The sequence below is a fragment of the Otolemur garnettii genome, unplaced genomic scaffold (assembly GCF_000181295.1).
Source record: "Otolemur garnettii isolate 467f Iridium unplaced genomic scaffold, OtoGar3 scaffold00077, whole genome shotgun sequence".
Classification (NCBI taxonomy): Eukaryota; Metazoa; Chordata; class Mammalia; order Primates; family Galagidae; genus Otolemur; species Otolemur garnettii.
Window position 1 is genome coordinate 823,605 of NW_003852472.1, and position 18,726 is coordinate 842,330.

An 18,726-nucleotide genomic window follows, 5' to 3' on the forward strand; every position below is an offset into this window, starting at 1 on the left:
TCAACCTTCCTAATGCTGCAATGTATTTTCATTGTTACAAAGGGGTCGCAACCCACAGGTTAAGAACCGCTGCTTTAGAAGAAGCTAGTAACTATATTTGTCGTCTTTGATTAAGAAATTTGAAATATTGTAGTCATAACAATTATAATTATTGTAGCATAGTCAACAAGTTTAACTCCCTTTGAAATTATTTATCATTGATTGATTGATTGATTGCTATACCTAATTTTGTGTGTTGTACAAGCTAGCCAATTGATGGAGGGGGAAGAGGTGTATCCCAAGTGTGTAATCTAGTTTAAAGCTTATTCTAGTCCAATATTTAAACACTCACACGCTCTAGGAAAATGCTAAGTCTTTCGAATTCTCTTGTCCCTCCTTGCTTCCTAAGGGTCCTGGGGTAGAAGCCTGAAGGTTTGAGAAGCTGGCTCACACCACTTCTTGGAAGTCAGGGACCAAGAATCTTAGGGGAGGAAAATCCTCTTAAGAACTAACCAATGTGCTTTATTAAAGAGGAAATAAAAGATTGAAAAACCTGGGCAGCTAAGCATCAACTTTTAGAAAGGACATCTCAAAATAATGTCAAAGAACATTTAAAAAATAAAGTACAACAGAATAAGTTTGAATAGGAAGACAGCAGTGATACTCATAAAATTAGTAATAACATAAGAACAGAATGAATGAAAAATAAAACCAAGACGTGAGAAAGAAATATTCCAAACATTGGTTTTTTTGGAAAGATTGTCATAATTGACAAACCATCTTACTAATCAAGAAAAAAACCTGTTAAGAATAAAAATGAGGATAATATTGCAGGTGCAGCAAATGTTTAAAAGATAGAAAGGAATACTATAAGCAGTTTATGCCAATACATTTTAAAATGGATGAATTTCTAGAATACTATAACTACCAAAACCTATTATAGAAGAAGTAGAAAACTTGAATAACCTTGTAACGATTACAGACATATTTCCACAAGGTTCAAACAGTTTTTCTGGGAGGCTTTTATCAATCATTCATGAAACAGTTCTAATACATAGGAAAGTCCAAAGGTAGAAGGAACACTTCTTAAGTCATTTTATATGGCTAGTATAACCTTGATGCCAAACCAGACAAGAATAGCACAAGAAAGAAAGGTTAGAAGCCAGTCTTGGTCAGATGTGGTGGCTCACATCTATAATCTTAGCCCTCTGGGAGGTCATGGTGGGTGGATTGCTTGAGCTCAGTAGTTCAAGACCAACCTGAGCAAGAATGAGACCTTGTCTCTACACATAGCTAGGCATGGTGGTAGGTTCCTGTAGTCCCAGCTACTTGGGAGGCTAGACAAGAGGATCACTTGAGCCCCAGAGTTTGAGGTTGCTGTGAACTATGACTCCACAGAATTCTAGCAAGAGTGACAAAGTGAGATTCTGTCTCAAAAAATAAGCAAAAGCAAGTCTTATTTATGAATAGATATGCAGAAGTCTTTTAAAAGGTATTGGTAAACTGGAGTCTGTTAAGTTTGGCATATCTCAAGAATGCTGTTTAGTTTAAAGCTAGAAAAAATTATTAATGTAAATTCATGTCATTAGCAGATTAAAGATTAAAAAAGACCATTTCAGTAGTTACAGGAAAAGAATTTGCTAAAACTCAATTAGATTAGAAATGATCAGCAAACTGGGAATAGAGGGAGACTTCTTTAACATGGCAAAAAGAATTTATCAAAAACCGACATAAATCAGACACAGTGGGGTTAAAAACATTTCCTTTAAACCCAAGAACAAGACGAATACCTACTATTGCTGCTTTCATCTAACATTGTACTACTGGAAATCTTAGCTAGCAGAGAAAACAAAAAAAAAAAAAAAAGAAAGAAAGTATAGTCAGCCTCCAACTTATGATGGTTCAACTGAGGACCTTCCAACTTTATGATGGTAGAAAAGTGATAGGCATTCCGTAGAGGATGTATTTTAAATACCTGATTAATTGTTCTATTTTTCAGTTTCAGTACTGTGTCTAGTAAATTACACGAGGTATTTAACACTTTATTATAAAATACGCTTTGTGTTAGATAATTTTGCCCGACTATAGGCTAATGTAAGTATCGTGAACACATTTAAAGTAGGCTAGGCTAAGCTATGATGTTTGGTAAGTTAGTTTTATGCATTTTTGTCTTACGCTATTTTCAACTTAACATTAGTTTTATTGGGATGTAACCCCATTGTAAGTCCAGGGGCATCTGTGACAGAAGAAATAAAACTGTCATTTCTCAAGTGAGCCTCAGTTTTTTAACAAGATTGCTAGATATGAAATCAATATACAAAGTAATTACATAACTCTGCATCATAAGCAAGCCAAAAATGTAATTTTAAAAAAGGATACCACTGGAAATAGCAATAGCAAAAAAAGATACCTAGAAATAAATATAACAATACATAAGAACTCTTTCTGGAGAAAAATATAACATTTATATTGAAGGAAGTTAAAGAAGATTTAAACAGAGAGCGATAAGGAATTAATTTCCACTATTATTAAAAGGATCGGTTTTCTCCAAATTGATCATAGACTCGGTTGTTGTAGTGAAAAGCTGCTTCCTGAGTTTATATATATATATATGTAAGAGCAAGTGGTCAGTAATAGCAGAGATAACATTAAATAAGAACAATTTGGGAGATTTGCCCTAATGGAACTTGATAAAGAAACCAAAAACTGACCTGTGCTAAATAGAAGCCAGATACATTGCAGAGATGGTATTCCAGATCAGTAAGGAAAGGGAGGACTTTTCATGGTCCTCTGACAGTTGGTTATAGAGTTAACTGAAACTGGAGCCCTACCTCACATCATGTGCAAACACAAATTGTAGGGAAAGACTAATGGCAAAGCTTTAAACCTTTTAAGAGAAAATATAGAATGGGATGACATTGGGTTAAGGAGCATTTCTTAAACAGAAAACCATAAAGGAAGAAATTATTGCAATCACCTACATTAAATTTTTCAAGTAAGAGCTTCTCTCCACCCCTGAAAAAGATTCCCTTAAAAAAGTGAAAAGATAAGCCCAAGGTACTGCTAGCTCGATTATACCTTCCTGTGAATTAGAAAAAGTTTCTGTCTTTTACAACACATTTCATATCATGTGTTGGAACCATAACATAATAAAGATACGGACTTACCTTATTGTTTATCTTGATAAAGATTCAAATGCCTGTGATGTGAACGGTGCCTCCTAGACTTGTTGGGTACACAGTCAGATGTGGGATAGCCTCGGCCACAAGCTGCAAACCCAGAGGAGGTAGTTGTCAGACCTACAATTAACAAAAGATTGGGGCTTTTCCCTTGTTGTGATAATGGTGGCCCATTTGCTGTCTATGGTGAATGTATCTTGCTCTGAGCCTATATCTTGCTCTTACTCTATAAACCTTTCTCTTTTGGAATAAACCTATTTCATGCTTGCCTTAAAAAAAAAGATTCATGTTCACATAGTAGAACCTCTGTAAGTTGACCACCTAAAGGACTATAACAAACTAGTTAACATACAGAGGTGGTCAACATAAGGAACTAGGCCTACTGTACTGACAAGTACATGTGACACATGCCTGGTCTATGAAAATTAGGTCAGTGTAGGAAGGGTATCAACTATGGAGGTTCTACTATATTAAAATCTTTTACATATCAATAGGAAAAGAAATCCCAGTAAGAAAATGAGTAAAAATCATGAACATAATTCTCAAAAAAGAAAATCAAAATGGTCAATAAATATATGAAAAGATGTTCAAGCTCAGTGATAGTCAGAGAAGTACAAATTAAAAGTGCAAAATTAAAATTAATTTTGGCCTACCCTGTTGGCCAAAATTAAAAAGTCAAGGTAGGAATGTATATTGGTTTAAACTCATAAAAACAATCTGGGGCAATGCCTGTGGCTCAGTGAGTAGGGCGCCAGCCCCATATACTGAGGGTGGAGGCTTTGAACCTGGCCCCAGCCAAACTGCAATAACAACAAAAATAGCCGGGTGTTCGGGCAGATGCCTGTAGTCCCCGCTACTTGGGAGGCTGAGACAAGAGAATCACCTAAGCCCAAGAGCTGGAGGTTGCTGTGAGCTGTGCTGCCACAGCACTCTACTGAGGGCAACAAAGTGAAACTATCTCTAAAACCAATCTGGCACAGATAATAAAGAAGTACATGTACCTTGACACAGCTTAAACTTATTTTTCTCAGAAAACAAGTTGAGAAATTTTGAAAATAGTTAACAAATGAAAATAACCCAGATGTCCATCAATAATAGAAAGAATACTATAACACTCTTATAACTGCTGTAACAAAAGATTAACAAAGGAAAGCATAAACACTTAAGAAAAGTTTTATGTGGTACTGGAGGCTTCAGATATAAAGACCTAAGAAGCAGGTATTCATGTGATAGAATACAACATAGCAGGGAAAAATAAATGAAGTTCAATAAATATGTATACCTTAACTGCCACTGTTTAGAAATGCATGAATAAGAAAACTATTAAGAACAGTAAGAGGGCAGTGCCTGTGGCTCAGTGAGTAGGGTGCCTGCCCCATATACCGAGGGTGGCAGGTTTGAATCCGGCCCCGGCCAAACTGCAACAAAAAAAATAGCCAGGCATGGTGGTGGGCACCTGTAGTCCCAGCTACTCAGGAGGCTTAGGCAAGAGAATCGCCTAAGCCCAAGAGTCAGAGGTTGCTGTGAGCTGTGACACCTGGCACTCTACCCAATGTGATAAAGTGAGACTCAAATAAGACTTTAAAAAAAAAAAAAAAAGAACAGTAAGAAAAGGATAAATAAGAAACTCAGAATAGAGGTTTTCATAGAGGTACACAAAGGAGGTTTCAGAAGTCTTGGGAATATTCTCCCAGCTACTGATTTTGTTACTCATACAAGATCTTTCAAAAAGAGATACTCTTGCTTACAAGGCAATAGCTACATAATTCTTTTTTGTATGTTAGAAACTGAGTAATCTCTTTCCTTTCTCTTTGCATTTCATCTATGATCAATTTTAATCTCCCAGGTTAAATAGATGCTTTATGTGAGGCCAGCTATGTAGGCAGTATTTACAGTAACATTCAAATGGTGCCCCACTAAAGTGCCATTTGGGGGGCATGTGAGGAGGAATGTAATATATTCTCACAAGGTTCATGGCTGAGACCCCTATGACAGAGTACAGATTAACAAGGGAAAAACATTTATTTAATAAAGTTTTGTGACACAAGCACCTTTGGAAAATAATAGGAACACTTGATATTTTTTGGACAGTCATACAGAAGTAGGCTTGGAGAACAAAAGGATATGATCTCACAGTAACAACCAGGGTGAATTGAGCAAGGCCTGCTTGTTCAGATTTTTTCCTGCATCCTGGGTGACATTCCTTTCCTCCAGGTCACCTATCACATGAAGGTCTCTGGGGGAGAAGAGAGGGAGAAGGTCAGAGAGACCTAGACCTTCCTTCTTCTACTATTTGCTGAAGTGCTAAGAGGCCATATCCACATCCTGAACCCCAACAGTAAGTCCAAACACTGTGCTAAGTGCTTTTCAAGCATACACTTGCCAGATCCTCACAGTTCTGAAAAGTAAATTCTGCTCTTCTTTTCCTGTCACTGGATCTCCAAATCTATGGCCCTCTTGACTTCAGCCTTCTTTCTCTGGAGGCAGAAGTGCCACTTTCTCAAACCCCCACTCTCAAACCCCCACTGCCTGTGCTCAGAGCCACCACATTTGTATCTCTTATCTCCTCCCCATCTTCAGCCTAGATGGTTCCCATCAGCCTTCCTACCAGCTCTAGTGTGCATCTTGAGGCAGAGACAGAAAACCTCCTTGCCCCCACCCCCCACTCTCCCCTGACCATTTAGTCCTCTGCTCTCTTACCTCAGCAACACTCAGCCCACCCCACATTCCTGACATTCCTTTGTTAACATACTCTCCTCTCCTGACATCCCCTGATAATATACCCTGTGAGTCTCTTTTCATTTTTCTGGCTATTGCTTTTTAGTCTCCTCACATAATTCCTTCTATTTCTCCTTTCCCATTAGACCTCTGAATAAAGGTGCTCTTTGCCATATAATATCTCAGTGTCTACATGCCGAATATGGAGACTTCTGTCTAACCTGGTCATTTTGATTTCCAGGCTCATATGAGACTGCCTATTAGCCACTGTGTCTCTGATTTCCACACCTGATTAAATTTCCTCCTCTTTCCTTTCTTGGAAAGTTTCTGTCCAGTCCACCTAGTTGCCTAATCTGGAAATCTAGGACACCCTCCTTCTCTATCCTGTTACCCCACCACTCATGTGGTTGTATGTCATTGCAAACCTTACATGGATTTCCCAGTGGGTCTCTCTTTCAGCTCTTCCCACTCCTACCCCTTAGCTTTTTTTCATTGGACAGGACCAGGTCAGTTTCTCACTTAGAAACTTCTAGCAGTTCCACAGAGCCCTGAAGGAGGCCTGCAGACTGCCCAGCTGGCTACTGCCCATGCCCCAGCCACCCACGTGCAGGTTCTGTGTGCTTTCTGCATCTGCCTCTGCCCAGCTGCTTCCCTCTACCCGGCCTCTCCTACTCACTCAGTACCCTACTCAGCATCATTACCTCAAAGAGGTCTTCTCTGACCATTCATCTAAACTAATGCCCTCTTATTAATTCTCCTATAGTACCTTGTTCTTTGGTTTTAGAATGCTTTTCTCAGTGTTCTTGTGTGTTTGGTTCCTGTCTCTATTTGGCCTCCTCTGCACTCAGGGCCTAGACCCAGTAAGCGTTAAATGTGTCCACTGGATGGGTAGATGGATGCAGATAAAGAAGCTAAGCCTGGGGGTGGGTAGGTGGCCCTGACTTACACAGGTAATAATGGTAGGACTGGGCCTCCTCCCTGGGAGCCCGCAGTGCTTTCTGCATAACACATCTTGTTCTCTTGCATCACTAGTTGTAGGAAGTACTAAGCTAGGTTCTCTCAAAGGGCTCTTTCCCTAGGTAAGAGATTAGTGCCCACTCATGTGCCTTCGGTTGGTGTATAAGGAACTCCATGATTTGGCTTAAACTATACACGGTGCCAAAAAAAAATGTATCTACGTTTTAAGTGATCTTGTTGAAAGTAAAATCAGTCATTCCCAAAAGGTGTGTGAATTGCAGGTGAAATAGATGCAAGTAGCATGTGTGGGTACACTTGACCAGTTATGGTACATTCAGTTCAACTTCTAAAACTAACACATAGATAACATCTCTTAAAAGGTGTGTGCATTTTTTTGGCACCCTCTATATTTCCAGCCCTTAAAGTCCTGGGCTTTTGCTCTGGCCAGACTGGTCTTTGTGTATCATCTGAATGTACCATTTGGTTTCTTGAAGCCACTGCTTCTGTTATTAGCACCTTTTGCTCTTCCCCAGCTGTGAAGTGCATTTTTCATCCTGTAAAACATAGCTGTGAATCTGCTTCCTTTGCTTGTATTCCTGACTGTCTTAGCCTGGTCCTAACTTTTCTCAACCTGTTCCTAACTTTCTCCCCTTACCCTCCCCTTGCACCAGATTTATATGCTTTGAAGGCCTATATCTTGTCTATGTTACAGTATAATTGACAAATAAAAATTGTGTATATTTATGGTATGTAATGTGATGATTTGGTGCACATATACATTATGAAATGATTCCCACAGGTAATTAATATATCCATTACCTCACATGGTTAATCATGAGAGTGTGTGCATGTGAGAGAGAGAAAGAGGGAAGAGAATACTTAAGGTCTACTGCCTTAGCGAATTTCATGTATACAACTTAATATTAGTAACTATAGTCACTACGCTATACCTTAGGTCCCCAGAACTTACTCATCTTATGTAACTAAAACTTTATGCCCTTTGGGGGACTTGAATATGTGAAATTTCAGTGTATTTGGGGGGGAAGTCCATGGGTAATCATCTAAGTGTACCAAGGGATGGCTCTGTGTGTGTGTGTGCATATATCTCACATTTTCTTTGTCTCTTGTGAGACATTTGGGCTGTTTACATATCTTGGGTCTTATGAATAATGCTACAATGAATACAGGAGTACAGAAATCTCTTCAAGGTATAGATTTCAATTCTTTTGGGTACATACCCAGAAGTGGGGTTCCAGGATCATATGGTAGTTCTATTTTTAACTTTCTAAGGATTTTCCATACCGTTTCTTGTGATGACTGTATTAGTTTGCATTCCCACCAACAGTGTGTGAGGGTTCCCTCTCCACCACGTCCTCACGAGCACTTGTTAGCTTTTGGTGATGCCTTTCTAACATGAGTGAGGTAGTAGCTCACTCAGATTTTGATAGAGTGGTGTGGAACACCTTTTCATGTACCTATTGGCCAATTTTATGTCTTTTTTTTTTTTTTCTTGAGAAATGTCTATTTAGTCCTTAGCCCAGTTTTTGTCAGATGATTTATTTTCTTATTGTTTACTTTTTCCCTCTTTCTGGCCCACTCTTGCAGAAGAGTTACATGCTTTGAAGTCCTGTATCTTGTCTTTGTGTCACCTGCTTTGCCTTATTGAGCTGATTTTATAAAGTGCGTATTAGCTGAATTTCTCCCTCCCTCTTACCTTCTCCCGGTTAGTACTTACTGAGTGCCATATGCAAGACTTTACCTAGTTTCCTAAAGATAAGATAGATTGATTCCCTGCCTCGGAATGGGTTGAGGGGGAAGATTCAGAGCCATCTTCAAGTTCGGGGTCCAGCATCCCTGCAGGCAACTGTGGAGGGGGCCAGGTACCCTGAGGACAGGCTATTGAATTCTGGCTGAAGGATGCAGGAAGGCTTGACAGGGACCCCAATATAGCCCTCTGTCCTGGCCCTCTTATGTTAGGACCTCCTTCTCTCCCAGTACATTGAAGCTGTTGGGCCTCGGTGGTGATGGTGGTGGTGGTGACAGGGACCATGGTGATAGTAATCAGGTTAGTTTGTTATAATTACTTTATGATAAAATTCCCGGGCCCAGCAAACACGGTGTGTTCCTGTAGCTTTGCTCCATGATGGCTCAATCAGGGGCAGTAGGACTGCGGTGCAGCATTCAGGCCAGCTGCATAATTGAAAGCATATTTTCTCCCCCAAAGCTGCAGCTGGTTTGGTTCTGCTCATGCAGAAAAGGATATAACCTTGCATAACATAGGAAATGAACGGTTGAGAGAGAAGCCAAATTCAATTTCAGTCAGATATGTTGAGGCTAAGCCCGTGATCTATGGGCGCGGGGCAGGAGCCGTGTGCATGTGGAAAGGCGCGCACTCAGCAGTCTATTAATCACGGCCGGCCGCCCGCCCGGCGCTGCCGCCGCCGCCGGTGCCACCGCGCCAGCGCGCCCCTGGACGCGGGCTGGAGTGCAGCCAAGCACTCCAGAAGTTAACCTCTTAAAGACCCGGAGCTGCTTTCTTTTGAATAAATGTAATTTTGTGGTCAGAAATAAATGCTTGTGATGTAGCAGGAGCTTTGAAAACAACAGCGAGCCAAAGCTATTACAAATTGCTCTGTGTTGTGGAAGTCAACAGCAGACATCAAAATTCCGCGTGTAGGGCAAATTGATTTCGGCCCAGAGCTCTGCAGCTATTCAATAAAAGTCCTATTAAACCATTGTATATAATGAACAATCCAGAGCAAATCTAATATTTTCAGTGGATAATTATTTTTAACATCCTCTTAGTAACCGCCAGTAGATTTCTTAGATGTTTGTAGCTCAAACCCAAGAGGGGTCAGCCCTCCCAGCTGAGGGACCAATGCCAGGCACCAGCTGCCTAGACGGCTCCCCGGACAGGAGGCTCTGGACGGACCTGGGGCTTGAGGGCAACAGCCTCCCAAAGGTGTATGTATGGCTTCTGGTATCTTCCAGGGCATGGCACATAGTAGGCACCTGGGAAATGTTTATTGAATTCGCTTGAACTGAGTTAATGTGGAGAAAAAGGAAGCTCAGAGACCTCCAGAAAACTCAGGCAAATGATGTGGTGGCAAATTTGACTCAGAACAGTGAGCTACAAGTAAGGAAATCCAGGTCCTGTATGTTAAAGAGACTGATGTCAGCACCTGGAGGGGCTGGGGCAGACCAGGCACCCCTGGAAGCCTCAGGACCTGCCCGTTTTAATTCTGTTCCTGACAGCTTGGGAAGCATATATCTTCATCAGGGAAGCCATGCTGGAAGATTCACCAAAAGGATTCTTTTGCCAGCTAAGTGGGCTCCACCTATGCTGCTCCCCTGCCTTGCTCATGGGGGATTATAATCCTCAGTTCCTACAGTTGTGGAATTGTAACTCTTTATGTCAGTATCCCCTCCCAGACCATGAACTTCTGGAGGACAGGATCTGCTCATTCATTCTTTCATTCAGTAATTATTTACTGAACAGCTATGTGCTAATCTAGACTTGAACTAAACCCTGGTGTGTGGTGGTGGGGAAATTAATGCATATGCCGTTAAAAACCTTTTAATAGGATCTATATCCCCACACAGCACAGTGCTTGGCATGTAGTAGGTCCCCAATAAGTGATGGATAAATGGCTGGATGATTGGATAGAGGGATGAATGGATGAATGAGTACATAGAGGGATGAATGGATGGATGAGGATGGGTGGAAGGATAATTGGATAGAGGGGATGGGCAGGTAGATAAATGATTAGAAGGATAGATGGATGACTGGATGGGGGGTGAATGAGTAGATGGATGAATGATTTGATGGCTGGATGGAGGGAAGGAGAGAGGAAGAGAGAGATGGATGGATGATCATATACATGCATGAATGCCTAGAGAGTTAATACCCCTGATATATCAATCAAAAGCATTCCCTGCTGATAAAAAAGGCTTTATGTCCTGTCTCCTTCTGTCCCTAACCCAATTTAGGAACATGTCAGCAAGAGCACTGGCCCTAGAGTTACAAGGCCTGGGTTTGAGACCTGACCTGGTACTGCCCTGGAGGTTTACCAGATCAGCTGGCCTTTCAGGGCCTCTGTCACCTCACATGATGAATGTGGCTTGATGTTGTATTTGTTTATAAGAATAGGCTGAATCTTTATATTTTTTTCCTGGTCGAAAATAATCTTAACTTGTAATAGTCATGTAGTATTTATTTGAATGTTATAGAATTTAAATTATTTTATTTTCTGTAGATCTCTCTTCCCTTGGAAAAACTCAATCTGGATGTTAATTAGTTTTACTAATGTTCCATCAGTTTAATGCAGTAATTCCTTAAGTGAAACTGACACCAAGGACCAGATGGCCAGAGGGAGGGCCATGTTCATTTGTGTGTGATTCTAAGGCAGGGGCACAAAGTGCTGTTTGACATCCAACAGCCCCAAGAAGTTTTGTTGCTTGAATGTGGAGGGTCCCACATCCTGCCCCTCCACCATTCTTCTTCCAGCTGTGCCCTGGCTCCCACTGCTAATAATTATTTGCACAGAATTTTATGTCTACAAAGCACCATTCCCATGCTCTCTTGAAGCCCTCCCCACCATCCCAGGCTGGGGGCATTATCCCCAACCCAAGTAACTGGACAGAAAGATGGAAGGGAGTTTGAGGGGCAGAGCAGGGGCCCAGAGGTGTGGTCTGGGTCCCCAGCTCCAGACCTCTCATGGACTCTGAGGCTCCTGGAGCCTTGTTATACCTAGCCAGGTGCCACCCTCTTGTCACTCTCCACCTCCAGCAAATACTCTAGGACTCAAAGAGCCACGTGCTCATCTGTGCCCCTCTTAGTTCCAGCCAGGTGGGCCAGCAGTCACCAAGCTCACTAGGGGATCAAATAGGTCTCTTCCCACCTTCTTGGCTCAGGAATCATGTCCTGTCCAGGCCATGAACAAGGACCTAGAGGGGCAGGGCCCACCTTGGTCCACCATTGGTAGGAAGTAGAGATGCACTTGGAAAGCAGGTTCCTCTGAAAGCAGACAGATAGTGCAGCCCTTTGGGTACCTGGGGGGTAGGACATTTCTAAGAGCCAGCTGTGTGCCAGAAGCCTCACATGTGTTATCTCATTTCATTTGCATAGCAACTCAGCCTAGCTGTGGAGAGGAGCAAATGGGTCCCAGAGAGGTCGAGTAACTTGCTCAAAGCCACAGAGCTTATCAGCTATAGAGCTAGAACATGGACTACAGCATGTGACCCCAAAGCCCATATTTATTCCATGAAGCTTGAGAGGTGTCTTGAAATTGCTTCAGAAATAGAAGAGGGAAGAACCTGTGGAATTAACACTTTGTTCTCTAGTATAAGAAGAGAGACACATACCAAGTTCTTTGCAGGAGCATAGAAAGAGAAAAAGGCTAGTTCCCAGGGCTCTGTGGGGGAGGGACCAGCCATGCTCCCCTCCAGCACCTGGTTCAGATCTCCCCATCCCCAGCTCTCAAACTCCACTCATCCCCAGAGACCACTAGTATCGGAGGAATCAGGATGAAAAGTCTGGCCCAGAGACCAGGGACCAGGTATCTTCCCAGGGCAAACACAAGCAGACAAGTCCCATCACCCTAGGAGCAGTGACATCCTGCCATGGGCATGTGGGGACTCAGAGATCTGGCATTCCTAGCATCCCTGTTAAGGAACTGCCTCTGTAGAATAAGATGCCTTGGCAGGCGTGGGAGCAGATTCCTGGGTGTGGACACTCCTTCCCTTTTCTTACTTTATCCTTGCTTCTCTCTGGGGGTTCCTGCTTAGAGGAGCAGAGAAAACCAAGACAAATCATTGATTTTGGAGTCAAGACAGAGCTGGATTTGAATCCTGACATTGTCACTTACTAACATGACCTTGAGTATATCATTTCAGTTTCTGTTTCATCTACATAATAGAAAATCTACCTTGTACTTTGTATATATTAATACTTAAAGATCATGGCATTTAAGTAGTGCAGAGTGCGTTGTAGCTACCATTATTAATCAGAGACTCCCCAAGGTCCTTTGACCTCTTAAATACTGGAATCCCCCTGGATCCAACCCCAGTCTCTGGGTCTCTCACTGAATTCCTGTCCTGTCCACACCCCTTAAGGAACCTCATCTGGACCATCTGGGAGCTGATGGTTTCAGATTCTTATCTCTGGCCCACATCACATCTCCCTGGAGTACCCTCTTTACCTCCCCACATGCTCTGTGGTCACCAGACATGGTCACCTCCAAATTCCCCATCTTGGGGGATCACCAGTCCCATTTGCCCTGGCCAGACTCAGGAAGAACTCGGTCCCACCATCAGACTCTGTGAATTGGGTTCCCTGACCTCGGTTCCCCTTCCCCATGCACAGCTTCTTCCATCTCCTTCCTGGACTGGTCTCTCCACCTCCTGTGGTGCTGCCATTGCATTCTGAGTGATCACTCCGTGGTACTCCCTGATCAGCATCCTCAGGGGTTCTCTGTACCTTTCAGCATAAAGCTGCCACCCAGGAACAGTGCCCTTTATCTTCTTGCACCTTCTTGCATAGCCTGGCCGCTGCCTGACTCTTCGTTCATGTTGCCCTGTTCACCCCTGCTCCAAGGCACAACAGATCCCTTCCCTTCTCTGAACAGGCTATTTCATTTCCATGTCTATACGCCTTTGCATGGCTCTTCCACTAAATATGAAGCTGATCTTTGTCTTCTTTAAAATTCACCTTCAGTGGCCAAACCAAAAGATGCAGAGCAGTATCTGTCATTTCCTTCTAGTTGTGTTTGGAGAAAAAAATAAATGAAGACAATGTGTGTCTTTAGGTGCTTGTGAATGTATAAAATATCTCTGGAAATATGCAGGAGAGAATCCCTGTCTTCAGGCCTGGTGGCTGGGCAACAAGGTGGGCATGGATGGAAGGGAAGCTTACTTTTTATAGCAACTTTTGCTGCTCGTTTATTTTCTTTTCCTTTTTACAATTAAATGATTTTTAATGTATTCGTAACATTGTGCAACCATCACCCGATCTAATTCTAAAACACTTTCATTAGCTCAGAAAGAAACTTTATACCCATTAGCAGTCACTCTCCATTTATTCACCCCAAGCTATAGCAACCATTTTCTGTCTCTACATTTGGCCATTCTTAACATTTCATATAAATGAAATCATAGACACATAAGTTTTTTGTTATTAGCTTCTTTCACTTAGCATATTTCAAGGTCATCTGTGTTGTAGCATATATCAGTACCTCATTACTTTTTACGGCTGAATGATACTCCATTAAATGGATTCACCATGTTTTCTTTTGGCCATTTGGTCTTTTTCCACTTTTTAGCTGTTATGAATAATGCTTCTATGAGCATTCATACACACATTTTTTGTAGGTATACGTCGTCATTTTTCTTGGTTACGTACCTAGGCGTCAAATTATTTGGATAATAGACTGGCTATGTTTAACATCTTGAGGAACTCTCATAATGTTTTCAAAAGTGGCTGCACTATTTTACATTTCTATCAGTAATGTAAGACGGTTCCAGTGTCTCTCCATCCTTTCCAACACTTACATTATCTTTTTTCTTTCTGAGAGTCTCACTATGTCACCCCTGGTAGAGTGCCATGGCCTCACAGCTCACAACAACCTCAAGGTCTTGGGCTTAAGCGATTCTCTGCCTCAGTCTCCCAAGTGGCTGAGACTATAGGCGCCTGCCACAATACTTGGCTGTGTTTTGGTTGCTGTTGTCGTTGTTCCTTGGCAGACCCAGGCTGGAATCGAACCCACCAGCTCTGGTGTATATGGCTGGCACCCTAGCCACTGAACTATAGGCACTGAGCCATTATCTTCTTAATTATAGTCATCATAGTGGGCATGAAATGGTATCACACTGTGGTTTTGATTTGCATTTCCCTAAAGACTATTGATGTCAACTGTCTTTTCCCATGCTTTTTGGGCATTTGTGTGTCTTTGGAGAAATGTCTGTTTAGAATTCAGGAGTCCTCAAATTTTTTAAACAGGGGACCAGTTCACTGTCCCTCAGACCGTTGGAGGGCCAGACTGTGGGCCCTGGGACAAGTCAGCTGCTAAGCAGGACAGGCAGCGGCGGCAAAAACACCTGGCAGGTCGGATAAATGTCCTAGGCAGGCTGCATGTGGCCCGCAGGCCATAGTTTGAAGACACCTGGTTTAGATCCTTTGCCTGTCATCTAATTCAATTAATTATCTTTTTATTGCATAGTATGAGGCCCTTATATATTCTATAGTACTTTATTGGATATATGATTTACAAAAGTTTTCTTCCATTGTATGGATTGTTGTTTTTTTTTTTACCTTGATAATTTTGTCCTTTAAAGCACAAGTTATACATTTGACAAAATGTTTATCTATTTTTCTTTTGTTATTGTCATATCTACAAACCATTGCCTAATCCAAGATCATAAAGATTTACACCTGCGTATTTTTGGTAAAGATGTTTTATAGTGTTAGCTTTCCATTTTGGCCTTTGAGTTAATTTCTGTATACGACATAAGGTAGCCATCCAACTTTGTTCTTTTGCATATGAATATCTAGTTGTCCCAGCACCATTTGTTGAAAGACTATATTTGTACCATCAAATTATCTTGTCACTTAGGTAAAAAATCAGTTTTGACTATATGTGAGAGTTCATTTCTAGGGCTAGGCTCTCAATCCTATTCCATTTTTCTCTATCCTTTTGCTGCTACCAGTCTTAGGTAATGTAGCTTTGCGTTGAGTTTTTTCTTTTCTTTTCTTTTTTTTTTTTGTAGAGACAGAGTCTCTATTGTCCTTGGTAGAGTGCCGTGGCATCACACAGCTCACAGCAACCTCCAACTCCTGGGCTTAGGTGATCCTCTTGCCTCAGCCTCCTGAGTAGCTGGGACTACCACAAGGCCTGGCTCTTGTGTTGAGTTTTGATGTTGGGAAGTGTGAATCCTCCAACAATGTTTTTCTTTTTCAGAATTCTTGAGCTCTTTTTGCATTTCCATAGGAATCTTAGGATCAACTTGTTAGTTTCTGCAAAGAAGAAAGCTGGAATTTTGATAGGTGTTATATTGAATCTATAAATCAACTTGGTGATTATTGCCATCTTAACAATGTTAACTCTCCTAATACATGAACACTGGGTATCTTTCCATTTGGTTTAGTTTCTTTCAACAGTGTTTTATGGTTTTTGGAGTTTAAGTTGTGTACGTCTTTTGCTAAATTCTAAGTATTTTATTGTTTTTTGGATGCTGTTATAAATTTGCAGTCATTTACTGCTGAAGTATAGAGCAATAGTTGATTTTTATACAGGAATACTTGATTTTATTGTGCTTTTTCACAGATTGAAGGTTTGTGGCAACCCTGTGTTAGTACCATTTTTCCAATACTATGTTTTCACTTCATATCTCAGTGCCATATTTTGGTAATTCTCACACTATTTCAAACTTTTATTTTTTTTTTGAGACAGTCTCACTTTATCACCCTCAGTAGAATGCTATGATGTCATAGCTCACAGCAACTTCAAACTCTTAGACTCAAACTTATGCACTATTATTATATCTGTTATAGCAATGTGTTGTCAGTGATCATTGATGTTACTATTGTTATTTTTTGAGTGCACCATGAACTATGTCCATATAGGACAGTGAACTTAATAAATGTCTTATGTGTAACTGCATTTCTGACCATCCATTTCCCCAATCTCTCCCCCTCTCCTTGGGCCTCCCTACCCCTAAGACACAGCAATATTGAAATTAGGCTAAGTAATGACCCTCCAATGGCTTATAGGTGTTCTAAAGAAAGGAAATGTTCTCTTTCACTTAAATCAAAAGAAATAATTAAGCTTAGGAAGCATGTCAAAACTAAGACAGGCCAAAAACTAGGCCTCTTAGGCCAGTTAGTCAGGTTGTAAATTCAAAGCAAAACTTCTTGAAGAAAATCAGAAGTGCTACTCCAGTGAACACATGGATGAGAAAGCACATCTGACTTAATTGCTGATAGGGAGAAAGTTTTAGTGGTCTGGATAGAAGATCAAACTAGCCACAACATTTCCTTAAGCCAAATCCTAATCTAGAGGCAAGGCCCTAACTCTCTTCAATTCTGTGAAGGCTGAGAGAGGTGAGGAAACTGCAGAGGAAAAGTTGGAAGCTAACAGAGGTTGGTTCATGAAGTTTAAGAAAGAAGCTGTCTCCCTGGCTTAAGAAAGAAGCTGCAGCTGGTTATTTAGAGAATCTAGCTGAGGTCCCTGATGAAGGTGGCTACACAAAACAAAACAGTTACAACATAGATCAAATAGCATTCTATTGAAAGAAGAAGCCATCTGTGACTTTCATAGCTAGAGAGGAGAATCAGTGCCTGGCTTCAAAGCTTTAAAGGACAGTCTGACTCTTATTGAGTCCACTTTTGAGAGCTATTGCTCAGGAAAATGGCTTCCCTTCAAAATATTATTGTTCATTGATAATGTATCTGGTCCCCTGGTCAAGAGCTATGATGGAGATGTACAAGAAGGTGGATATTGTTTTCATGCCTGATACGATAATATCCACTTGCATCTGTGGCAGTTAAGCCTTATTATTTAAGAAATATAACTCATAAGGCTTAACTGCCAAAGATAGTGATTCCTCTGATAGATCAGGCAAAGTAGATTGAAACCTTTTGGAAGGATTCACCATTCCAGAACATTAAAAACATTCATAATCCATGCGAAGAGGTCAAATGGCAACGTTAATAGAAATTTGGAAGTTGATTCCAACCCTTATGGAAGACATTAAGGGGTTCAAGACTCTAGTGGAGTAAGTAACTACAGATGTAAAACTTAGAACTAGACTTACTAGAAGTTCTAAGTCTAAGAACTAGACTTAGAAGTGGAACTTGAAGATGTGACTGAATTGCTGCACTCTCATGATAAAACTTGAAAAGATGAGGTCTTGCTTCTTGTGGATGAGGAAAGAAAAGTGGTTTCTTGAGACAGACTCCACTCCTGGTAAAGATGCTGGCTACATTGTTGAAATGACAACAAAGGATAAGAATATTACATCAGCTTGGTTGATAAGGTAGCAACAGAGTTTGTGAGGATTGACTTCAGTATTGAACAAGTTCTGCTGTGGGTAAAATGCAAACAGTACCACATATTCTCTTACAAGAAGGAGTCAATCAGTGCAGCAGACTTCACTGTTGTCTTATTATAAGAAATTGCCACATTCACCCCAACCTTCAACCACCTCTCAGTCAACAGCCATCAACATTGAGGCAAAACCTGACATCAGCAAAAAGATTATGACTCCTTGAACATTTAGATCAGGCATCCTCAAACTATGGCCCATGGGCCACATGCAGCCTGCCTAGGACATTTATCCAGACCGCCAGGTGTTTTTGCTGCCACTACCTGTCCTGCTTAGCAGCTGACTTGTCCCGGGGCCCGCAGTCTGGCCCTCCAATGGCCTGAGGGACAGTGAACTGGCCCCCTGTTTAAAAAGTGTGAGGACCCCTGGTAGATGATCATTAGCGATTTTTAGCAATAAACTATTTTTAAATTAAGGAATGTACATTAATTTTTAGCCATAAAGCTATACATGCTTAATAGCCAGTATCATGCAAATGTAACTTTCATATGCACTGGGAAAACAAAAATCTCATGGGACTCACTTTATTGCGATATTTGCTTTTTTGTCGTAGTCACTTTTTTATGGTGTTCTGGAGCCAAACCTGCAGTACCTTGGAGGTATGCATATATATTGATCTTGTATCATGCAGTCTTGTCAAAACAAGATAGTACATTTTTATACCTTTACATTTTTTATTCTATACATATATAGTATATGGAATGTGTCAAAAAATATATACACATTTTAAGAAAGGAAAAAGCTATATATATGTGTGTATACACTTTTTTTTCTTTTTTTTGAGACAGAGCCT

The 18,726-nt window shown here is 41.1% G+C and overlaps 1 protein-coding gene across 5 annotated transcripts in view; it reads left to right on the forward strand.

The window, feature by feature from the left end:
- The window catches only part of CUX1 (cut like homeobox 1), a 372,158-nt gene that overhangs the window by 174,444 nt on the left and 178,988 nt on the right, over positions 1-18,726 (forward strand). The window contains exon 1 of one of the 5 annotated variants that reach the window (XM_023515708.1): positions 5,382-5,496. The exons of the other annotated variants lie outside the window; for them this stretch is intronic. The gene's annotated coding sequence lies outside the window, so the exon portion shown is untranslated. Of the gene's footprint in view, positions 1-5,381; positions 5,497-18,726 lie in introns of those variants that run through there. 5 annotated transcript variants of the gene reach the window in all.